Source organism: Eleutherodactylus coqui, chromosome 2 (genome assembly GCF_035609145.1).
Source record: "Eleutherodactylus coqui strain aEleCoq1 chromosome 2, aEleCoq1.hap1, whole genome shotgun sequence".
Taxonomy (NCBI): domain Eukaryota; kingdom Metazoa; phylum Chordata; class Amphibia; order Anura; family Eleutherodactylidae; genus Eleutherodactylus; species Eleutherodactylus coqui.
The window spans coordinates 94,461,188-94,473,951 of record NC_089838.1 but is presented as its reverse complement, the minus strand read 5'-3'; positions in this window follow the sequence as shown (position 1 = coordinate 94,473,951).

Sequence of the window (12,764 nt, the reverse complement as noted above, 5' to 3'; positions counted from 1 at the left end):
AAGGCACATTTAAGCAGTGTGGCTACCACAGCATTCTGACCCCCAAAACACCTCCAGGCTATGTAAGGGCTATCTGACCAAGATGGAGAGTAATGGAGTGCTGCGTCAGATGACATGGCTTCCACAATCACCCCACCTAAACCCAACTGAAATGGTTTGGGTTGAGTTGGCCTGCAGAGTGAAGGAAAAGCAGCTTACAAGCACTCAATGCCTTTGGCAAGTCCTTCTTTCTTGACGGTTGGAAAACCATTCTAAGTGACTACCTCAAGAAGCTGATTGAGAGAAAGCTGAGAGTGTACAAAGCAGTCATTTAAGCAAAAAGGGGCTAACATTTTTGTACTTTTTCTCTAGGGGACTTCATTATGCAATTCTATGATCACTACAATTATACAATACAATACTTCTGTACTGCAGTATATCATTTCTGTCAGTGTAAAACTGACAGCTAATTATGCCCAAAAGCAGGGCTTAACAGGCATACACAGATGGCAGACCTGGTAGGCATTTTTAGGCCCCCAACCACTATGGAAATCTATCAGCATCCCACCAATTACGTGGTATGACTGAGAGGACCCTTCTCTCTGAGGTCACTACTAACCATGGCATATGAGGGGTTAACAACTAAGATTGCAGTTATATTTAATCCCAACCATTGCAGCAATAGTATTCAGGGTGATCATAATTAAAGTATCCTATTTAGAGATATTTACAGAGATATCTGCTGGTCATAATTGAACCAAACTTGGTGGTAATACTACCCTGGACACCAGAAGTGATTAGTGTAAAACTAAAGTTCAAATTTTATACCCAGGACTGTAACAAGGGGGCGCTCTCCACATCTTGAGGAAACAAGGTTTCTACGCCGACATAGAAGGGGGTTCTTAACTGTAAGAGCAGTGAGAATATGGAACTCTGCTTGAGGATGTGGTGATGGCAAATTTAATAAGTGATCAAGAGGGACCAGGACACCTTTCTTGAGCAATACGATATTATATGTAATAATAAATAATAATTTCAAAAGAGTCGGTGGTTCAGGGATTATTCCGATTGCCAGATTGGAGTCAAGAATGAATTTTTTCCCTTAAATGGGAAAAATTGGCTTCTACCTCATTGGGTTGAACCAGATGGACATGGGTCTTTTTTTGGCCTAACATGTTACTATGTATGTATGTAAAAAACTTAAATTACAGATACATGATTTAAAGGTAGAATGGCATCTGAAATTAATTAGTGCAGTCATTTTTTTCAATACCTGAAACCATTCTTGAGTTATAGCTGATGCCATGTTGTCCGTTAATAAACTTGTTACATTGAATTATGTGGTATGCAAAACACTAATCACATATCTTTTCAGGTACCATATGTCATTAACAATCCAAGACAGAATTGTGATCATTTTGATGGTTGGTAACAGAAGTTCAAGTAAGGTGGCCAAGGCCTTCAATCAAGAACACCCAGGAAGATGGCCAGTGAGTGCATAAACTATCAGGAAACTGATTCAGAAGTTTAGGAAAACTGGTAGCGATAGTTGTGAGTCAGCCAACTGTCGTGAGGATCGTTCAAGACACACAAGTGGCACTTATACAAACTGCCGCTGCAACAGAAGTTGCTTAAAGATGATCCTGACAGACACTTGGGATTCTGTCAGTGGGCATTACAAATATGGGAACCAAATGCAAAATTCTGTCTTGTTTAGTGATGAGACATTTAATTCTGCCCTTGATTGTTAATGGCATTGTCCGCATTTTCCTAAAATATAGTAATGGCCTTAAGGTGACTCTGGCCACAACAGGGGTCACTGGACCAAAGATCACTGTGTAGACTTGCAACCTCATACTACCAATGAACTCATTGGAGTCACAGTGTGAGATGCTGACAAATCGACCTGCAGGTTGCATAAGATCCATCATGGTGAAAATGCAGTGTAGCCTTAGCCTTATGGTTCCCTCTACAAGTAGGAGGTATGCAGTTCTGAATGTGATACTAACAGAATATATGAGCCACTGAAAACATTCCTATTCTGTCAATGAATAGAAGCAGAGACAGACATCAACAACACTGGGCCCTCGTGTGAGAACGGTACCTTCAATTTCATGATAGGCATATTGCATCAGTTTTTCATTCTTATAGACACATATTGGGTGAATTTTCAAATGCCAGTCTTAATATGATTCTCATTGGTACAAAATGTGCTTAATACATGAAGTGGCTCACGGCTTTGTGTATTAGACGCATCTTGGCACATCTTTGTGTGCCTACAGATCTGATCTGATGTACATTTCTGGTATAATTTATGGCCATTTCTGGCATAAATTATAGATGAATCTGTCGGTCCAGAGAGGACACACCTGCTCCCTGACAAGCCCCGTCCATTTTTCAAAAGTGGCACAAAAAGTAGAAAAGTCACAAATTTTTGAGTGAGACTTTCTCAAAATTCGTGACTTTTTTACACCAGATCTTTAAAGTACTAATAGAGAATCACCATTATATCCAGGCTTTATCTGATGTGTGTTAAAGGGGTTGTCCCGCGAAACAAAGTTGGGGTTATACACTTCTGTATGGCCATATTAATGCACTTTGTAATGTACATTGTGCATTAATTATGAGCCATACAGAAGTTATTCACTTACCTGTTCCGTTGCTAGCGTCCCCGTCTCCATGGTGCTGTCTAATTTTCAGCGTCTAATCGCCCGATTAGACGCGCTTGCGCAGTCCGGTCTTCTCCCTTCTGAATGGGGTCGCTCGTGCCGGAGAGCTGCTCCTCGTAGCTCCGCCCCGTCACGTGTGCCGATTCCAGCCAATCAGGAGGCTGGAATCGGCAATGGACCGCACAGAAGACCTGCGGTCCACCGAGGGTGAAGATCCCGGCGGCCATCTTCGCAAGGTAAGTAAGAAGTCACTGGAGCGCGGGGATTCGGGTAAGTACTATCCGTTTTTTTTTAAACCCTTGCATCGGGTTTGTCTCGCGCCGAATGGGGGGGGCTATTGAAAAAAAACAAAACCGTTTCGGCGCGGGACAACCCCTTTAAATATGACTTTCACTAGTGATATTTTACTGTTGACTAACCTATATCATATAATATATTTGGCCATTTACCGGATGTACTACTGTGGGGATGTAGAAACAAATAATGTTTCATAAATAGAGTCCTCGTAATACAGGGGAAGAAACCAAAGTCTCAAAGTGCAACCACAATGCTACCACTCCTTCCAGAGTGAGTCAACAGCGTGCATGTAATATGTAGGATGTTTGGTTTCTTAGGCAAACATGGACTCCCAAGACATGCTTGGCTAAATATTGTGCCCATGACGTAGTCTAACAAAGTGCTTGCTTAGGGACTAAAAATGCCACATATGCTCATATGTTTATTGAGTAATATTGAGTAATGCAGATGTAGCCTTGTGAACCCCCCCCCCCCCAAATAGGCAAATATGAAGATGGAAGAATGCCTCTACAGCGCCACCTATTAGAAAGGTCAATATCTGACCTTTTAGCAAGCCTTGTAAAAATGACTGGACACAAAAGCCAAAATCAGAGTCTTCTCCAGAAGGAAAGGATAACCATGTACGGACAGACTATTTCATCAGCGTGCAGTAGGTTGCTGGGGGAAAGGTCTATGATGTGGGTTTGGAGGGTGAAAGTTTCTATTTAGGGAGAGCACTTAGTAGGTGTAAGGAGACTTATAAGGCCATGCATGCTCTTCTGGGAAATTTATGCAAATGGCAAAATGGAACAATGCCTGCACTTGCAGGACCGTTGCCTTCTGATAGGTGTTGCTATAGAGGCATTGTTCCATATAAGTTTCCTTACACCTACTAGGAGAAACTTTTGATACAGTCCCCTAGTGCAAGCACCGAGTCATGACTGACTCCTGGGGTGACATCACTTTGTAACATTTTCTTGGCAGACTGTTTTTGCGGGGTGGTTTCCGCAGTCATCTTTTACTGGGTACTCATTTTGCTGACCTCAGAAGGATGGAAGACTGAGTCAACCTTGAGCTGGCTACCTGAACCAGGCGGGGATTGCACCCACAACCTTCAGGTCATGAGTGAGAGCTTAGGACTAAATTTCTGCTGCCCCAACACTCTGCACCCCACGGGGCTCAGGAAAAGCTTTACCCCTCCCAAAAGGATTTTAGGCATACGTAAAATCAAATTCCCACTCACCCACTGCTGCTCAGTGAAATGCAGTTTTTTTTAAATCAAAGAAACTATAGTTTTAATTATTCAAATTAAGTGGAGGCAATTAGCTGTGGTTTCCTCATTACCGCAGATAATCACAGTTTTACTGACCTGCAGGAATTACTTCAGGCCATAAGGACACAAATGACTTTAATCTGCCACGTATTACTGCATATCGTTACTTTGTTTGTCATGTGTTCATTTAAATGTAACATAAATGCGTGACCACAACATGTACAGTAAAGTCACAAAGTTTACGCTGTCATTTGTCAGCAAGCACTTCTGCGGACTCATTCTGGCCACTAGAGGGAGTTGTGTACACAAGTATGCGGTATGATACCAGTGGAGCGCTCACACGCTGGCTACAAGGGGCATTTGTAGGGACAAGCTGTCATCATTTCCTTAGCCTCACAGGATTCTGGATAACCAAGGAGTGCTAAAATTAGTAATATACACTTTTTCTCCTACTCCCGCTCTACCAATAACACATACTTTTGTGTGCCGCTAAAGTAGGCGCTAGGTAAACAAGCACAGCATTACAAACTCAATTAAAGAACACTTCAATTATCTTCTAATTTAAATAAGTTAATTATTAGTAGGAGGAAGAACAATCATGCATTTAACCCCTTCAATATAGACATATTTGGGATTTTAATGGCCAGAACTTTGTTTTTTTTCTCATTTTAGACATCTACAGGCATTCTTTTATTTTATTTACTGTGCTTTAAGACTTCCTTTACATACTTTCTGGGCAGCCTTTTTGGGGCTTGTAAAAAAACGCTCTGAATTTCATGCAATTTTACAAGCATTTTTTTCATGAAACCCATAAATACAGTAGCTCACACGCAAATATATCAACTGGAGTGTACGCATGTTATTTATAAGGTAGTTTTCCTATGTTGATGGATTTTTATTACACTTACTATTCAGTTACTGGTTCCTTTATGCCGTTTGTGTGTGCTTTATAATAAAGCCGTATATTTTTACCTTGTTTTGAAGTGTATTTATTTCGGATGTAAAACATTTTGCCATGTAGCATTTTTTTCACACATTTTTGACATATACATATTTTGTATCCGCACTTAGAGCCTGCTGCATTAAAAAAAAAAAGGTAAAAAATTACAAACACCAGAAAAAAACACTAGAATCTTTTTTAATGCGATTCATAATTTCCCACTGATGTGGCCACAGCATTTTTAGCAAAAATAAATAAAAAAATTCATATGAGAAAAATTCCAGGAAAAACGCTGTAAAAACTGCAATGTTATTTCTAAAAATGCTGTGTGTGAAGGCAACCGAGGTGTGTGACAAAAGAGGAAAAATATAGCCTTTAAATTTAACCCCTAAGCGAATTTTTTTATTTGTGTCTGTTATAATCCTATTTATATTATTGGGTTTTATTGATTATCTCGATCATTCAACCTTTTAAACTTTTTTTTCAACTTTATATATATAAAAAGTCTAAATATCTATCTATATGTGTGTATATATATATATATATATATATATATATATATACATAAATCTTGTTATTTCTATAGCGCCAACATATTCTGCAGCACTTTCAAGTAATTTATTTATTACCCCCCACCAAGCTGGGTACTCATTTACTGAACTTGGAAGACTGAGTCAACCTTGAGCTGGCTACCTGAACCATGCAGGGATTGAATCTGCAACCTTCAGGTCCTTTGACCTTTCTAACCGTACTGTAGCCTTACTTGGTTGGACACAGAAACTCTGTTACATAATAGATCTTGCCCTTTGCTGGGCCCAAAATTTCTCTATCTGACGTCTGGTGTCTGGTAAAAAGCAGAGCTCTAGAATAAGACTATGTAACGACTGATATACCTGTGAAGACATGTATGGGTGGTCAACAAGTGTTGATTTCAGTCCCTTCCTATTTTATGTACTATTTACTGAAATGATCATTAAAGGGAATCTGTCGCCTACCTTTAACCCTATAGGCTAAGCATATGAGCTGAAAGTAGGTGCCCCATGAAGTTTGGGGATGTGCTAAACTTATCTTCCCCGTTGTTCCCCCAGTGTCAGCACTGGAAGCCATTGCACAATGAGTGGTGCTGCTAGGTAGCCCGCCCGTTCTAATGTTACAGAAGTATTCCGCACATATTCACAATTCTAGGTGTCTTCTGCTTTCATTGACCAGCTGAATTTTTAAGACCATATTACTATTTTTTTTGAATATTACAAGACATATTTACTCCACTGTGATTGGTGCATATCTCATTTCCATAAGGGCTCATGTCCACGGGGAAAATATGATTTAGGGTCCGCAGCGGATTACCTGCACGCGGATCCGCACCCCATAGGGATGCATTGACTACCCGCGGGTACATAAATACCCGCGGATCGTCAATAAAAGTGATTTAAAAAAAAATGGAGCATGAAAAAATCTGGACCATGCTCCATTTTCATGCGGGTCTCCCGCGGGGACGGCTCCCGCGGGCTTCTATTGAAGCCTATGGAAGCCGTCCGGATCCGCGGGAGACCTAAAATAGGAATTTAAAGCATTTACTCACCCGCAGCGGACCGGGAAGCTCTTCTCTTCCTCACGGCCGCATCTCCCTTGCTTCGGCTCGGCGGATGTGCCCGGCGCATGCGCGCGGCACGTTGGCGACGTGCCGGCGACGTTCCGCCGGCGTCAGGAATTCATCCGCCGGCCGAAAATGAAGATCCGGCCGTGAGGAAGAGCAGAGCGTCCCCGCCCGCTACGGATAGGTAAATGCTTTTAAATTGCTATTTTCGGCGCTCATGTCCGCGGGGCAGGAGGGACCCGCTGCAGATTCTACATGGAGAATCTGCAGCGGATCTGATTTTCCCCGTGGACATGAGGCCTTAGGGTACAATTCCACAAAGAGTTTGCCATGCATCTTGTGCCAGTAGTGTGCATGCAGTGAAAAATGTGTAGCTATTATGTATGGTTTTGACTCCAGAGTGTTGGACCTGTGTAAAACAGGTCCAACACTGTTACCTTAGGTGGTGTCACATGGCAGTGAGAACATTTATGTGCGCATTTTCACAATGGGCATTATGTATTCGCAAGCGCATGTGTATGTTTACTATAGTTTTTTGCACGTGTAAATCAAAAAACTCGTCACCATGCTCCCATTCATTACAATGGGCAGTTCGGTTAATTGGTTCAATGTGTGTTATTTTCACGTACAAATAAGTAGAGCATATTGTGTATTGTCTTACGAAAAATGCACATGCAAAATATGCTTTTGTGAACGGACCCATTGAAATCAATGGGTTCTATTCACTGCGTATAGTGTTCGCAAATTTTGCTTGTACAAGATGCTGTGTAAAGAAAATAATAGGTGACACAGGCCTTAAAGGTGCTTTCCCACCAATATAAACCTAGCTCAGTCATTAGGTCTTCTGAAAGTATTGCTATATGTCATTTAATCCAGTTTCTAAACATACCCATTTAGGGCTCAGTCAGACGGGCGTTTTTTGCTACGCATGTTACTTGCGTTTGCGATCTGCATCTATATAGAACCAAAGCTTTTCAATGGCAGCGGTCACGTGTCCGATTTTTTACAAGCACATAAAATTTGCACCTACAAAAGATAGAACATATGGGTGGCAATGGACTTGGTCACGCGTTTTCTTTTTTTACGTGCGCAGCGCACGTAAAAAAAAAAATCCGTCTGACTGAGCCCTTACAAAGTTATTGACTTACTTGTGTTCTTGTGTTCCATGCCGATCTTATGTTTATGAATGCCATTGCCAATAGGTATGTCCAGCAGCATCTATAGCAATTGATGGTCCCGCATGTGCCGTCATATATCCTTCTTCCAGTAATGCTCGGCACTTACTTGCTGTTGCGTGCATGCTGTACTTTATGGCTCCTTCACACAAGCATATGCATTCTTCTGTTCGCTCAGATGTGCCGTAAATTCGCATGAATGGACGATTTTCCGCAATCAAGTCTCAAGCTTAATTAGTATTCTTTCATCTATTCACACGGCTGGGTGCGATGCTTTTGCGGAAAAATACGTCGCAGCCCAGAAATCCCTCGCTCCTTGTATTGGCTTCAAATGCCTGAGGCACCAGTGAGCTTTTCGCAGCGTTGGACGCAGCTAAACTGCCACCCTCTCCCTTTTTTCCAGCTCCCATAGGAGTCTATGGGAGCCACCAGCGTATATTTGGCAAAAGATAGAACCAGACCTATCTTTTTACCCAGCGTATAATAGCAGGCGTGGATTGTGGCCGCTTATTTTCTATTTTTTACGGTGCAATGTTTTTACGCATCGCGTTTTTGCCCGTGTGAACGAATGCATTGGAAACCAAAGCCCTAGATGGTCACGTATATCGGTTAGCCGTGAAAACGCGCCTAGATATCCGCGTATATACGCTCGTGTGAATAAAGCCTTACTGTGTTGTTACATTTCAGTCCTTTCTATAATTATGGCCATGCATTCGCTGTAGCGAGATTGTCACTACGTTACGCCGGCGTGTTTGCATTGAGATTTGTGGGTAAATGAAATGACATAGGCGCAATGCGGATCTCGCCTGCGTTTTGCAGACATATCCCAGAAGTGCCTGCTTTCCATGGGGAGTCGAAATAAGAAGAAGGTAAGCATTTCTACTAACAAAACTGACCAACAAAACGTAACATGCATGAGGTGCCAGCAATATAGCAGCCATTTATTTTAGTGGGAAAACCCTTCTTAAGCCAAGCCGCATTCAGCAATTTATAAAATACGATAGTAAGAGAACAGGAAAGTGTGGTTGGAGTGCAGCTAATCCTCCTCAGCCCCTTGGTTCAATGTCAGTTCTGCGCTGAGCTGATGTTTGCTTCGGACTTACCAGTTCGTTGGATTGTCATTGTGCTGACAGCTAAGGAATAAAATGTAGTTGAAGATGCCCATTAAGAAGCTGACTTTGTCGTCGCCCAATTGAAACCAATATTTTAGTGTGCTGATTGCCGAATTTTGATTATAGTTGCAAGAAAGCCCCTTTTATATTCCCTGTTAGGGCATGTGGGCATCATAGATAGGGTCCCCCTCTTAGGATTACCTTTATTAGCTATAGCAGAGAGCATGCATTACATGGCCTTCCATAGAATGCAAAGGCCATTGGGTAATATTACATTCCCCAGCAGTGGCTAATGTAGGGGAGGTGTCTGGCTGTCTGCAAGAGAACACCTTGTCTGCACTAAGGGAAAGGGTCACATTTGGCTAAATCTTGATAGTGTTGCCAATATGCATAGTCTTTGCTATGCAGGGTGTAGTCATAAAGACTGGTCCAGCACTATATCTCAGTACTGGTGTCCTATATTGAAATAGCAATAGTGCACTTGACTAGGAAGGCATAGATGCACTGCAGGATGGAATGGTGCACACCTGGGGGCCCCGGACCTGGACTTCTATTTTGTGTTGTGGCTCCTGTAGGAGATAGAATGTAAAACCCAATTGTGAAGTTGAAGAGCAGCATATCAGGAGCAGAAAGCATTTTTCCATATCTCTCTTAAGTCCCGTGAGACCGCTGCTATGACTGTAGTAAGGAAAGCCTACTTGAAGCGACCTCCATCAGCTACGGTAGGGGCAAGTTATCCAAGAAGTTATCCACTATGGTCTGCTGGAGATTGAGTCCCTGGAATGAACACCGGTCTAATGACGGCTCCATGCATGTATCGTAGCAGAAGGAGGCCACTTTGAGTACACTTTCCTTACATCAGTCATAGCAGCGGTCCCCAGGGACTTAGAGAGATGAGGAAAGCTGATTTCTGCTTCTCACGTGCTACTCTTCAACTTTGCTATTGGGCTTTACTCTCTCTCTTACAGGAGCCACAACACAAAATCGAATTCCATGTTCCAGGGCCCCATTGGCCCGTGCATTCATGCCTTCCTATTTAAGTACGCTATTGTTATTTCAATATAAGACACCACTATTGAGATATAGTCTTCTGACTACACCTCGTAAATTCTCCATATCAGTCCAGTTGCATCTTCCTGATGCCTGTCCTTGGTCTCTGTATACTGTAGGTCTTATGCTTCTAACATAATATAGTGAAATGATATCTATGGCAATGACCCTGGATAGGCTGAAAAATGTTAGTATTGTGCCTAGAGAATATGCATAGTTTGGTTTATATTGTATTTTAATGAACATTTGGCTTTTCTTGCATAAAAAGCTATCCATAGAACAGGCTTTGCAGGTGGCTATGACTTCATAGGCGGCAAACTCATGTAAATATATATCGAATAGGGAGTTAGTCCCTTACATGAAGACCCCATGTGTGCTTATTGAACAACATCACAGTGCATGACCACTCCAGCTGGGAAAAGTTTGCTAGCCAAGAACTCCAACCAGGAAAGTCCTTCCTGACAGGAAGCAGTGCTAAGTAGATGGGCTAATTGGAAGGATTCAGATATCTCTTAAGTGTAAAAGCAAGCACAAGAAAGCATTTATCCAGCAAATGGAATTAGTCATGGACTTGTGACTTGACAGAGCTGATACACAGCCACATGTGAAAAGCTGGGCCTCAACATGAAGGATTATATGTCACCACTGTGTCTGTCACAGGGGAAGTCCTGGCTAATAAGGAAGCAGAAATGTTTACCTCCATGCATCAGTTGCTTGCATTAATTGTGCCACATGGTCATATTGACAGTGCTCATTGGGACAAATATTATGAAACTGTAGATAAGGGTTGGGCTAATTTTATGATTTACCTCTAGAGAGTAAATTGGATAAGATTCTGTTCGCCATTTACTCTATTTGTGCTGAGGCGTACCTATGGAAGATGCAGTTGACAGCAGTTTGAATTAGTTTTTTTTTCATTCTGTGTCACAATATTTGTAAAAAGAAAAAAATCACAACGATCAATATTGCATAAACAACTGATTATGACTTAAATGATTAAAGAAGTTGTCCAATGGAAAACTACTGATGGACTATGGGCAGCATAGATCAACAATAGTAGATTAGCAGGGGCTGCCACTCAGGACCCATGCCAATCAGAAGTTTGCTGTTCTCATGCACTGAACTGATTTCTGCAGGAAGCAGACAGCTCTGTCCTTACTGCAGTGGTCAGGCTTGGCATTACAGGCAAAGTTCCCACAGAAGTGAATGGGATTTTTGCCTATAATATCAATCCTGGCTACTGCAGGGAGAGCAAAGCTATGTGCCTCCTGTAGAACAGTTTATTAGACGAGGTCCTTTGCTGCAGACCCCTCTGATCAAGTCTTCATGACCTACCCTGAAGATAGGTCATCAATAGTTTGTTGTTGTTAGCCGTTCAGTCGTTCATGGCCCTCGGCGACCCTAAAGGCTCCCTCCATGTTTTTTGGTTTTGCACTTCTTCTTTCAGTTATTTGATATCCAAGCCAGTATCCCTGCTTTTCCAGATTTTGTCCATGTATATGGTGCGCTTCGCCCCAATGCTATCCTACATTTTATTTCTGGCATAAATTCTCCATCCTGATTAATTTTCAAACCAAGGATAATGAAGTCTCACACATGTTTTATGGCCTTGTTGTTTATTTTGACTTGAATTTGGCCATTTTATTCGGTTGTCATAATTTTAGTCTTTAAATTCAGGTAAAAGCCCATTTTTCACTTTCAGTTTTAATCTTACATATCAGCTGCTTCAGACCGGCTTCTTTTTCTGCAAGCAGAGTTGTGTCATCCGCATAACGGAGATTGTTGATGCTTCTGCCACCTATTCTCACCCCGGTTTCCAATTCGTTTAGGCCCGTTGATCACTTCTGCGTGTAAGTTAAACAGGAAGGCTGAGGGGATGCAACCCTGTCGGATGTCTTTGCCGATCTCAAACTAATCTGTGTTCTCACAGTGGCTTCTAGATTGGTATAAAGTAATTCTATCAGCTTCACTAGATCTGCTGATATGCCTAGCTCTTGTAGGGCCTGCCATAGCTTGTTATGGTCGACGCAATCAAAAGCCTTGATATAGTCGATGAAGCACGTGTAATTAGTCTTTGAATATTCTAGAGCTTTTTCCATGGTCCATCACAGGTTTGCAATAAGGTCATGGGGGCCGCATCCTCGCCGGAATCCTGCCTGCGCATCAGCGAGTGCTGCTTTGACTACTGACCTCAGTCTTTCCTGTATGACTTTGAAAGGGATCTTACTTGCATGCGGAAGGAGGGCTATTGTTCGGTAGTTGGAGTTGGTAGAGGGATGAAGACAGGTTTTTTCCAATCCTATGGCCATTGCATGGATACCCATACTGCCTGGCACAGCGCTGTAATGGTTTTCAATGGAACTGGCACAATAGCTCTGCCAGTATGTTATCTATGCCTTCAATAGTTTACAACTGGACAACCCCTTTAAGACTTCTCTCTATTCACATCTGCATCATAGTTTCCATTTATGACAAATGCTACATCCAGCACCTAACAGACACCAATGGTGTCCGAAGGACTCTTCCGTTTTCCTGGCTTCACTATTTTTTCCAAGAATAATAACAAAATCTATAACAGAGGCCCCTCACAGAGCCTTCCACACGGATGTAGACATCCAATTGCAAGAAAAAGTTAATGGACCCTTTGGAATTCCCTGGATTTCTGCATTGATTATACTACTAAAACGTGGTCC